Source organism: Lissotriton helveticus, chromosome 5_1, assembly GCF_964261635.1.
Source record: "Lissotriton helveticus chromosome 5_1, aLisHel1.1, whole genome shotgun sequence".
Classification (NCBI taxonomy): domain Eukaryota; kingdom Metazoa; phylum Chordata; class Amphibia; order Caudata; family Salamandridae; genus Lissotriton; species Lissotriton helveticus.
In genome coordinates this window covers 2,000,113,547-2,000,125,873 of record NC_136065.1, presented here as the reverse complement: position 1 = coordinate 2,000,125,873, position 12,327 = coordinate 2,000,113,547, and the positions used below count along the sequence as shown (strand labels likewise).

The following is a 12,327-nucleotide window of genomic DNA, read 5'->3' as shown; positions in this document are numbered from 1 at the left end:
GAGGACGCCCACCTGAGTCGAACCGATTAAACATTGCGAGGTTCCCTCAGGGATGGTCCCAGTGGACCCACTGGTACCACAGTCCCCCCCCCCCCCCCCCCCCCCCCCCTGGCTGCGAGATTGAGGACCCCACCGAGTCGAACCGATTAAACATTGCGAGGTTCCTCAGGGATGGTCCCAGTGACCCACTGGTACCACGTATTTGAGTTACATTAAGGCGTATTCGAGGTGAGGACCCCACCTGAGTCGAACCGTTAAACATTGCGAGTTCCTCAGGGATGGTCCCAGTGACCCACTGGTACACGTATTTGAGTTACATTAAGGCGTATTCGAGGTGAGGACCCCACCTGAGTCGAACCGATTAAACATTGCGAGTTCCCTCAGGGATGGTCCCAGTGACCCACTGGTACCACGTATTTGAGTTACATTAAGGCGTATTCGAGGTGAGGACCCCACCTGAGTCGAACCGATTAAACATTGCGAGTTCCCTCAGGGATGGTCCCAAGTGACCCACTGGTACCACGTATTTGAGTTACATTAAGGCGTATTCGAGGTGAGGACCCCACCTGAGTCGAACCGATTAAACATTGCGAGTTCCCTCAGGGATGGTCCCAGTGACCCACTGGTACCACGTATTTGAGTTACATTAAGGCGTATTCGAGGTGAGGACCCCACCTGAGTCGAACCGATTAAACATTGCGAGTTCCTCAGGGATGGTCCCAGTGACCCACTGGTACCACGTATTTGAGTACATTAAGGCGTATTCTGAGGTGAGGACCCCACCTGAGTCGAACCGATTAAACATTGCGAGTTCCCTCAGGGATGGTCCCAGTGACCCACTGGTACCACGTATTTGAGTTACATTAAGGCGTATTCGAGGTGAGGACCCACCTGAGTCGAACCGATTAAACATTGCGAGTTCCCTCAGGGATGGTCCCAGTGACCCACTGGTACCACGTATTTGAGTTACATTAAGGCGTATTCGAGGTGAGGACGCCACCTGAGTCGAACCGATTAAACATTGCGAGTTCCCTCAGGATGGTCCCAGTGACCCACTGGTACCACGTATTTGAGTTACATTAAGGCGTATTCGAGGTGAGGAGCCACCTGAGTCGAACCGATTAAACATTGCGAGTTCCCTCAGGGATGGTCCCAGTGACCCACTGGTACCACGTATTTGAGTTACATTAAGGCGTATTCGAGGTGAGGACGCCACCTGAGTCGAACCGATTAAACATTGCGAGTTCCCTCAGGGATGGTCCCAGTGACCCACTGGTACCACGTATTTGAGTTACATTAAGGCGTATTCGAGGTGAGGACGCCACCTGAGTCGAACCGATTAAACATTGCGAGTTCCCTCAGGGATGGTCCCAGTGACCCACTGGTACCACGTATTTGAGTTACATTAAGGCGTATTCGAGGTGAGGACGCCACCTGAGTCGAACCGATTAAACATTGCGAGTTCCCTCAGGGATGGTCCCAGTGACCCACTGGTACCACGTATTTGAGTTACATTAAGGCGTATTCGAGGTGAGGACGCCACCTGAGTCGAACCGATTAAACATTGCGAGTTCCCTCAGGGATGGTCCCAGTGACCCACTGGTACCACGTATTTGAGTTACATTAAGGCGTATTCGAGGTGAGGACGCCACCTGAGTCGAACCGATTAAACATTGCGAGTTCCCTCAGGGATGGTCCCAGTGACCCACTGGTACCACGTATTTGAGTTACATTAAGGCGTATTCGAGGTGAGGACGCCACCTGAGTCGAACCGATTAAACATTGCGAGTTCCCTCAGGGATGGTCCCAGTGACCCACTGGTACCACGTATTTGAGTTACATTAAGGCGTATTCGAGGTGAGGACGCCACCTGAGTCGAACCGATTAAACATTGCGAGTTCCCTCAGGGATGGTCCCAGTGACCCACTGGTACCACGTATTTGAGTTACATTAAGGCGTATTCGAGGTGAGGACGCCACCTGAGTCGAACCGATTAAACATTGCGAGTTCCCTCAGGGATGGTCCCAGTGACCCACTGGTACCACGTATTTGAGTTACATTAAGGCGTATTCGAGGTGAGGACGCCACCTGAGTCGAACCGATTAAACATTGCGAGTTCCCTCAGGGATGGTCCCAGTGACCCACTGGTACCACGTATTTGAGTTACATTAAGGCGTATTCGAGGTGAGGACGCCACCTGAGTCGAACCGATTAAACATTGCGAGTTCCCTCAGGGATGGTCCCAGTGACCCACTGGTACCACGTATTTGAGTTACATTAAGGCGTATTCGAGGTGAGGACGCCACCTGAGTCGAACCGATTAAACATTGCGAGTTCCCTCAGGGATGGTCCCAGTGACCCACTGGTACCACGTATTTGAGTTACATTAAGGCGTATTCGAGGTGAGGACGCCACCTGAGTCGAACCGATTAAACATTGCGAGTTCCCTCAGGGATGGTCCCAGTGACCCACTGGTACCACGTATTTGAGTTACATTAAGGCGTATTCGAGGTGAGGACGCCACCTGAGTCGAACCGATTAAACATTGCGAGTTCCCTCAGGGATGGTCCCAGTGACCCACTGGTACCACGTATTTGAGTTACATTAAGGCGTATTCGAGGTGAGGACGCCACCTGAGTCGAACCGATTAAACATTGCGAGTTCCTCAGGGATGGTCCCAGTGACCCACTGGTACCACGTATTTGAGTTACATTAAGGCGTATTCGAGGGGAGGACGCCACCTGAGTCGAACCGATTAAACATTGCGAGTTCCCTCAGGGATGGTCCCAGTGACCCACTGGTACCACGTATTTGAGTTACATTAAGGCGTATTCGAGGGGAGGACGCCACCTGAGTCGAACCGATTAAACATTGCGAGTTCCCTCAGGGATGGTCCCAGTGACCCACTGGTACCACGTATTTGAGTTACATTAAGGCGTATTCGAGGGGAGGACGCCACCTGAGTCGAACCGATTAAACATTGCGAGTTCCCTCAGGGATGGTCCCAGTGACCCACTGGTACCACGTATTTGAGTTACATTAAGGCGTATTCGAGGGGAGGACGCCACCTGAGTCGAACCGATTAAACATTGCGAGTTCCCTCAGGGATGGTCCCAGTGACCCACTGGTACCACGTATTTGAGTTACATTAAGGCGTATTCGAGGGGAGGACGCCACCTGAGTCGAACCGATTAAACATTGCGAGTTCCCTCAGGGATGGTCCCAGTGACCCACTGGTACCACGTATTTGAGTTACATTAAGGCGTATTCGAGGGGAGGACGCCACCTGAGTCGAACCGATTAAACATTGCGAGTTCCCTCAGGGATGGTCCCAGTGACCCACTGGTACCACGTATTTGAGTTACATTAAGGCGTATTCGAGGTGAGGACGCCACCTGAGTCGAACCGATTAAACATTGCGAGTTCCCTCAGGGATGGTCCCAGTGACCCACTGGTACCACGTATTTGAGTTACATTAAGGCGTATTCGAGGTGAGGACGCCACCTGAGTCGAACCGATTAAACATTGCGAGTTCCCTCAGGGATGGTCCCAGTGACCCACTGGTACCACGTATTTGAGTTACATTAAGGCGTATTCGAGGTGAGGACGCCACCTGAGTCGAACCGATTAAACATTGCGTGTTCCCTCAGGGATGGTCCCAGTGACCCACTGGTACCACGTATTTGAGTTACATTAAGGCGTATTCGAGGTGAGGACGCCACCTGAGTCGAACCGATTAAACATTGCGAGTTCCCTCAGGGATGGTCCCAGTGACCCACTGGTACCACGTATTTGAGTTACATTAAGGCGTATTCGAGGTGAGGACGCCACCTGAGTCGAACCGATTAAACATTGCGAGTTCCCTCAGGGATGGTCCCAGTGACCCACTGGTACCACGTATTTGAGTTACATTAAGGCGTATTCGAGGTGAGGACGCCACCTGAGTCGAACCGATTAAACATTGCGAGTTCCCTCAGGGATGGTCCCAGTGACCCACTGGTACCACGTATTTGAGTTACATTAAGGCGTATTCGAGGTGAGGACGCCACCTGAGTCGAACCGATTAAACATTGCGAGTTCCCTCAGGGATGGTCCCAGTGACCCACTGGTACCACGTATTTGAGTTACATTAAGGCGTATTCGAGGGGAGGGCGCCACCTGAGTCGAACCGATTAAACATTGCGAGTTCCCTCAGGGATGGTCCCAGTGACCCACTGGTACCACGCATTTGAGTTACATTAAGGCGTATTCGAGGTGAGGGCGCCACCTGAGTCGAACCGATTAAACATTGCGAGTTCCCTCAGGGATGGTCCCAGTGACCCACTGGTACCACGCATTTGAGTTACATTAAGGCGTATTCGAGGTGAGGGCGCCACCTGAGTCGAACCGATTAAACATTGCGAGTTCCCTCAGGGATGGTCCCAGTGACCCACTGGTACCACGCATTTGAGTTACATTAAGGCGTATTCGAGGTGAGGGCGCCACCTGAGTCGAACCGATTAAACATTGCGAGTTCCCTCAGGGATGGTCCCAGTGACCCACTGGTACCACGCATTTGAGTTACATTAAGGCGTATTCGAGGTGAGGGCGCCACCTGAGTCGAACCGATTAAACATTGCGAGTTCCCTCAGGGATGGTCCCAGTGACCCACTGGTACCACGCATTTGAGTTACATTAAGGCGTATTCGAGGTGAGGACGCCACCTGAGTCGAACCGATTAAACATTGCGAGTTCCCTCAGGGATGGTCCCAGTGACCCACTGGTACCACGCATTTGAGTTACATTAAGGCGTATTCGAGGTGAGGACGCCACCTGAGTCGAACCGATTAAACATTGCGAGTTCCCTCAGGGATGGTCCCAGTGACCCACTGGTACCACGTATTTGAGTTACATTAAGGCGTATTCGAGGGGAGGACGCCACCTGAGTCGAACCGATTAAACATTGCGAGTTCCCTCAGGGATGGTCCCAGTGACCCACTGGTACCACGTATTTGAGTTACATTAAGGCGTATTCGAGGGGAGGACGCCACCTGAGTCGAACCGATTAAACATTGCGAGTTCCCTCAGGGATGGTCCCAGTGACCCACTGGTACCACGTATTTGAGTTACATTAAGGCGTATTCGAGGGGAGGACGCCACCTGAGTCGAACCGATTAAACATTGCGAGTTCCCTCAGGGATGGTCCCAGTGACCCACTGGTACCACGTATTTGAGTTACATTAAGGCGTATTCGAGGTGAGGACGCCACCTGAGTCGAACCGATTAAACATTGCGAGTTCCCTCAGGGATGGTCCCAGTGACCCACTGGTACCACGTATTTGAGTTACATTAAGGCGTATTCGAGGTGAGGACGCCACCTGAGTCGAACCGATTAAACATTGCGAGTTCCCTCAGGGATGGTCCCAGTGACCCACTGGTACCACGTATTTGAGTTACATTAAGGCGTATTCGAGGTGAGGACGCCACCTGAGTCGAACCGATTAAACATTGCGTGTTCCCTCAGGGATGGTCCCAGTGACCCACTGGTACCACGTATTTGAGTTACATTAAGGCGTATTCGAGGTGAGGACGCCACCTGAGTCGAACCGATTAAACATTGCGAGTTCCCTCAGGGATGGTCCCAGTGACCCACTGGTACCACGTATTTGAGTTACATTAAGGCGTATTCGAGGTGAGGACGCCACCTGAGTCGAACCGATTAAACATTGCGAGTTCCCTCAGGGATGGTCCCAGTGACCCACTGGTACCACGTATTTGAGTTACATTAAGGCGTATTCGAGGTGAGGACGCCACCTGAGTCGAACCGATTAAACATTGCGAGTTCCCTCAGGGATGGTCCCAGTGACCCACTGGTACCACGTATTTGAGTTACATTAAGGCGTATTCGAGGGGAGGGCGCCACCTGAGTCGAACCGATTAAACATTGCGAGTTCCCTCAGGGATGGTCCCAGTGACCCACTGGTACCACGCATTTGAGTTACATTAAGGCGTATTCGAGGTGAGGGCGCCACCTGAGTCGAACCGATTAAACATTGCGAGTTCCCTCAGGGATGGTCCCAGTGACCCACTGGTACCACGCATTTGAGTTACATTAAGGCGTATTCGAGGTGAGGGCGCCACCTGAGTCGAACCGATTAAACATTGCGAGTTCCCTCAGGGATGGTCCCAGTGACCCACTGGTACCACGCATTTGAGTTACATTAAGGCGTATTCGAGGTGAGGGCGCCACCTGAGTCGAACCGATTAAACATTGCGAGTTCCCTCAGGGATGGTCCCAGTGACCCACTGGTACCACGCATTTGAGTTACATTAAGGCGTATTCGAGGTGAGGGCGCCACCTGAGTCGAACCGATTAAACATTGCGAGTTCCCTCAGGGATGGTCCCAGTGACCCACTGGTACCACGCATTTGAGTTACATTAAGGCGTATTCGAGGTGAGGACGCCACCTGAGTCGAACCGATTAAACATTGCGAGTTCCCTCAGGGATGGTCCCAGTGACCCACTGGTACCACGCATTTGAGTTACATTAAGGCGTATTCGAGGTGAGGACGCCACCTGAGTCGAACCGATTAAACATTGCGAGTTCCCTCAGGGATGGTCCCAGTGACCCACTGGTACCACGTATTTGAGTTACATAATTATATGCTACATAATTACACTGCACTCAATGCAACATACACTCCAAACAATACCACTCAGTGCCACATAACTACACACCACACAATTACACTCTACTGAATACAACATACACTCCTCATACCACTGAGTGCCACATAATTACACGTAACATAATTACACTCTACTGAATGCAACACACACTCCACACAATACCACTCAGTGCCACATAATTATATGCTACATAATTACACTGCACTCAATGCAACATACACTCCAAACATTACCACTCAGTGCCATATAATTATATGCTACATAATTACACTGCACTCAATGCAGCATACACTCCAAATACCACTCAGTGTCACTTAATTACATGCCACTTAATTACACTGCGCTCAACGCAACATACACTCCAAATACCACTCAGTGCTACATAATTACACGCCACATAATTCCACTGCACTCAATGCAACATACACTCCAAATACCACTCAGTACCACATAATTACACTCCACATAATTACACTGCACTCAATGCAACATACATTCCAAATACCACTCACTGCCACATTATTACACGCCACATAATTACACTGCACTCAATGCAGCATACACTCCAAATACCACTCAGTGCCACATAATTACAGGCCACATAATTACACTGCACTCGATGCAACATACACTCCAAATACCACTCAGTGCCACATAATTACCCACCACATAAGTACACTGCACTCAATGCCATATACACTCCAAATACCACTCCGTGTCACATAAATACACGCCACATAATTACACTGCACTCAATGCGACATACACTCCAAATCCCACTCAGTGCCACATAATTACACAGCACTCAATGCAACATACACTCCAAATACCACTCCCTGCCACTTAATTTAACACCACATAATTACACTGCACTCAATGCAACATACACTCCAAATGCCACTCAGTGCCACATAGTTATATGCAACATAATTACACTCTACTGAATGCAACACAAACTCCACACAATACCACTCAGTGCCACATAATTATATGCTACATAATTACACTGCACTCAATGCAACATACACTCCAAACAATACCACTCAGTGCCACATAACTACACACCACACAATTACACTCTACTGAATACAACATACACTCCTCATACCACTGAGTGCCACATAATTACACGTAACATAATTACACTCTACTGAATGCAACACACACTCCACACAATACCACTCAGTGCCACATAATTATATGCTACATAATTACACTGCACTCAATGCAACATACACTCCAAACATTACCACTCAGTGCCATATAATTATATGGTACATAATTACACTGCACTCAGTGCAGCATACACTCCAAATACCACTCAGTGTCACTTAATTACATGCCACAAAATTACACTCTACTGAATACAACATACACTCCCCATATTACCACTCAGTGCCACATAATTACACAGCACATAATTACACTCTTCTCAATACGACGTAAATACACTCCACATAATACCACTCAGTGCCATATAATTACACGCCTCATACTTACACTACGCAATGCAACATAAATACACTTTATCTGTCTATCTATCACCCTCACTCTAGCTGTCTATCTATCGCCATCACTCTATATCTATTGATTGCCCTCACTCTATCTGTCTATCTATCTCCCTCACTCCTATCTATCTATGTATTGCCCTCACTCTATATATCTATCACCCTCACTCTGTCGCCCTCCCTCTATCTATCTATCTATCTATCTATCTATCTATCTATCTATCTATCTATCTATCTATCTATCTATCTATCTATCTATCTATCTATCTATCTATCTATCTATCTGTCTAGCTATCTATCTATCTATTGCCCTCACTCTATATATCTATCGCCCTCACTCTATATATCTGTCGCCCTCCCTCTATCTATCGCCCTCACTCTATCGATCGCATCACCATAGCATCACTCAGGGGCACCACAACATCACTATGCACTACCACAGCATCACTGAATGTCACAGCATCACTCGTCGCCACCACACCATCACTCAGCACCACCACAGCATCAATCTGCGCAACCATTTAACAACAACTGGTTCAAATATGTTCTCTCAATGTTTCAAGCTTTATTACAAATGTCACAAAAAGATGTTAATATTTCACTTCTGTTCTTGGATTTTCGTCACAATAAAATACAATGAACATAATCTTCACAAAAGTTATTTACAAAAGCATTTGCCATTATAAATTACAATAACTTTTATTTAAGTATTAATTATTTTTAAAAAAGCCATTTTTATTTGTAATATCAATACATCTAAGTCACGTAAATACAAAACATATTGCATTACAAATGCTGTAGGTGTCACATTTGCAAAAGTTAAAACTATTGGCATTGTAAATGACGAAGCTATTAATTTCGCTACTTTAAAAACCAACACATAAATAAAAAACGTGTCATTTACAATACCAATAGCTCAAACTTTCCTAAGGCGAGACCTATTGCATTGCAAATGCTTGTTTTGTTCTTGTAGTGCAAGGTTTGGTTTAGTGAAATATGTGTGTTGTGTGTTTGATCGTAGATACTAGTAGAATAAAAAGGGATTTCTGAAAAAAGTATATATTTCCATAGACCATAAGTGCTTTACAGAGTAAAATAGTTCTTTTTGTTTTGTATCTTTAGGAAAGTTGTTTGGAAGCTGGGATGTCGTGTGATTCACATTTGATGCAAATGAGCTCTTGATTGAAGCATCTCTTTACTTCTTTTCAAGGTTTTCAGTGACCGACCTGGCGGTGGGGCTGCCACCCTCGGAGGAACATAAAAATAAAAAATAAACATCAGGTAAGGTTTCCTATAACCCTCATTTTCATTTCCCCCTTTTTCTTCTCTAGTTCCTATCTCTCTGTTTTTTTCATATCTCTTTAATTCTGAAATTTGACTCCCACTCCAGACTATTCTCTAGCTATATAGCTTGTGATAATAAAAAAATCAAATACAATAAAACAACTACAAGACTTTTACATAGTCCTCTTCCTTATTTGTTTTTATGTTAGCTGCTATGAGCATGTTTCCTTACAAGCGATAGGATGCTCCAGGGGCAGGCTAATTATCTCCAGTTTCATACATTAGGTGTTGCAGTGCCTGGGTCCTGTTAGAGGAGCATAACAAGTTCCAGGCTACCAATTAAGTCCTTATCTTCCCCACGATTTGAAATGGTGAATTCCATAGAGCTAACTGTACACGGCTTTCAGCCCTGTCAGAAATACAACTCAAACTGATTTTCTACCTCATCTCTGTAAATGCTTTCTTTCTGCAAATAAAACTGTCATAAATATTATTTCTTTGTGTTCATTTACAATCTCTAACTCTATTTCTACAGGTCACTGAAACACAAACCAAAAAAGAAATGTACTTTAGTGAAACATGATGAAAAGGATTATTTTGAAGAAAGTAAAACATTCTACATCCTAGAACTCTCAAAAGAAACAAATTCTTGCAGGAGGAATTTTGAGCAACGTGAAGCGTAAGAAACTGCTGAATGTCAGTGATTTCTCAGATTCCTTATGCTCATTATAATTTGTCAGGTCCCAAAAGTAGAATGACCAGATCCAATTACCAAATTTAACATTTCAAGATATGTAAGAACTAAGAACATTGGCGACAATTAATATACATTCAGTGCATTTGGGAGCAAACTAATCAGTTTTGTAAATTTGATCGCATAGTATATGAGGAATGCCTTGGTGACCAAAACACCGCTCCAACAAAGCAGCATCCGTACACATGATGTGAAAGAATTGTCAGGATGACCAATCACCTCAATTTAAAAAAACAATCTTTCGTCTACGGCTCCTGTGATTCAAGAGGAGAGAAAACATTGTTTAAAATAATGTCACTGTGAAAACTCTTTCCCTGTTATCAATACAGCAAAATCGCTGGATCATCATTTTTAATATATAAAGATTTTCACCACCAACTAAGACTCCTGGGTTGATCCAGGTTGTTTCAAAGTGTCCCGGCCCGCTAAAGTTCATCATATACCTGCTATGTCTTTAGCCACACAGCAAAAAAATTTGTACTGGGATATGAAGCTTAAAAGGGCCCTATGTTACTTTATTGATAATTTATAAAATCAGTGTGGCATGTCCTAATCCTCGATCAATACTTGCCTGAACAAATTTACCTAACATGTGATTCAGTCTTAACATGGCATGTATCCAGGAACAACCCCAACATGGAGATGCATACATCTCGAATAAGAGTAATGAACGGGAGAGCAGCTTTAGTTATCAATCCCATCTCACAAAACATGAGAAAACTCACACTGGACAACAACCATATCAGTGCCCTGAATGCCAGAAAGGTTTCAATCACAAATCCACTCTCATTCTACATGTGAGGATCCACACTGGAGAAAAACCGTATCAGTGCTCTGAATGCCAAAAAAGCTTCAGTTGGAAAACTGGTCTCACTCAACATGAGAGAACTCACACTGGACAAAAACCTTATCACTGCTCTGAGTGCCAAAAAAGTTTCAGTAGTAAATCTAGTCTTACTCGACATGAGAGAACCCATTCTGGGCACAAACCTTATCAGTGCACTGAATGCTCAAAAAGCTTCAGGCAGAAAATGACTCTTACTCAACATGAGAGAACTCACACTGGACAAAAACCGTATCAGTGCTCGGAATGCCCGAAAAGCTTCATTCAGAAATATGGTCTCACTCAACATGAGAGAACTCACACTGGACAAAAACCTTATCAGTGCTCTGAATGCTGGAAAAGCTTCAGTCATCATACTAGTCTCGCTCAACATAAGAGAACTCACACGGGACAAAAACCCTATCAGTGCTCTGAATGCCAAAAAAGCTTCAGTTGGAAAACTGGTCTCACTCAACATGAGAGAACTCACACTGGACAAAAACCTTATCACTGCTCTCAGTGCCAAAAAAGTTACAGTGGGAAATCTAGTCTTACTCAACATGAGAGAACTCACACTGGACAAAAACATTATCAGTGCTCTGAATGCTGGAAAAGTTTCAGTCAGAAAATAACTCTCACTAGACATGAGAGGACTCACACTGGGCAAAGACCTTATCAGATCGCTTAAATGCTGGAAAAGCTTTAGTCGGAAAACAAATCTCATTTGACACGAGAGCGTCAAACTGGACAAAAACCTTATAAATGCAATGAAGCCAGAAACGATTCTTCAGTCTGAAAGCCAGTCTCATTCGACAGAAGAGAATCCACACTGGGTAAAAACCTTATCATTGTTTTAAATGCCAGGACAAGGTCAGTTAGAGATTTAGTTTGTTTCAACATGAGAGAACCCTCAACCAGAAAAAAAAATCACTGCTCTCAATGTGACAAAACTTCGGTTGTAAATGCAACCTGTCTACATGAGAGAGACAATGTGGGAGACTAAAGTTGTTCACTGTCAACCCTGAGGAGCGGATTTCAGCATCACAAAACCTTCACATGAAGCAGCCACAAAGATTTCAAGCCATTGATTGTCTTAATAACTTTAAAGCACACACAAGATATGGATATTATTCAATTAGTCTTATTCCTTCATAAGTATCTCTAGCTTCATTTCCGTCATTGTGTTTTGCTCCCTGTCTGCCAATGAACCATGGATCTGACCCACAAGGTCCTGTAGACCCCCAGCTTTGAGGCCACACCCCTATGTTCAGGAATGCAAGTAACCTCA

The 12,327-nt window shown here is 45.7% G+C and overlaps 1 pseudogene; it reads left to right on the top strand.

The window, feature by feature from the left end:
- LOC144752841 (uncharacterized) overlaps nt 1-11,767 on the top strand; it is a 161,166-nt pseudogene extending 149,399 nt beyond the window's left edge.
- Nucleotides 11,768-12,327: the final 560 nt, after the last annotated feature.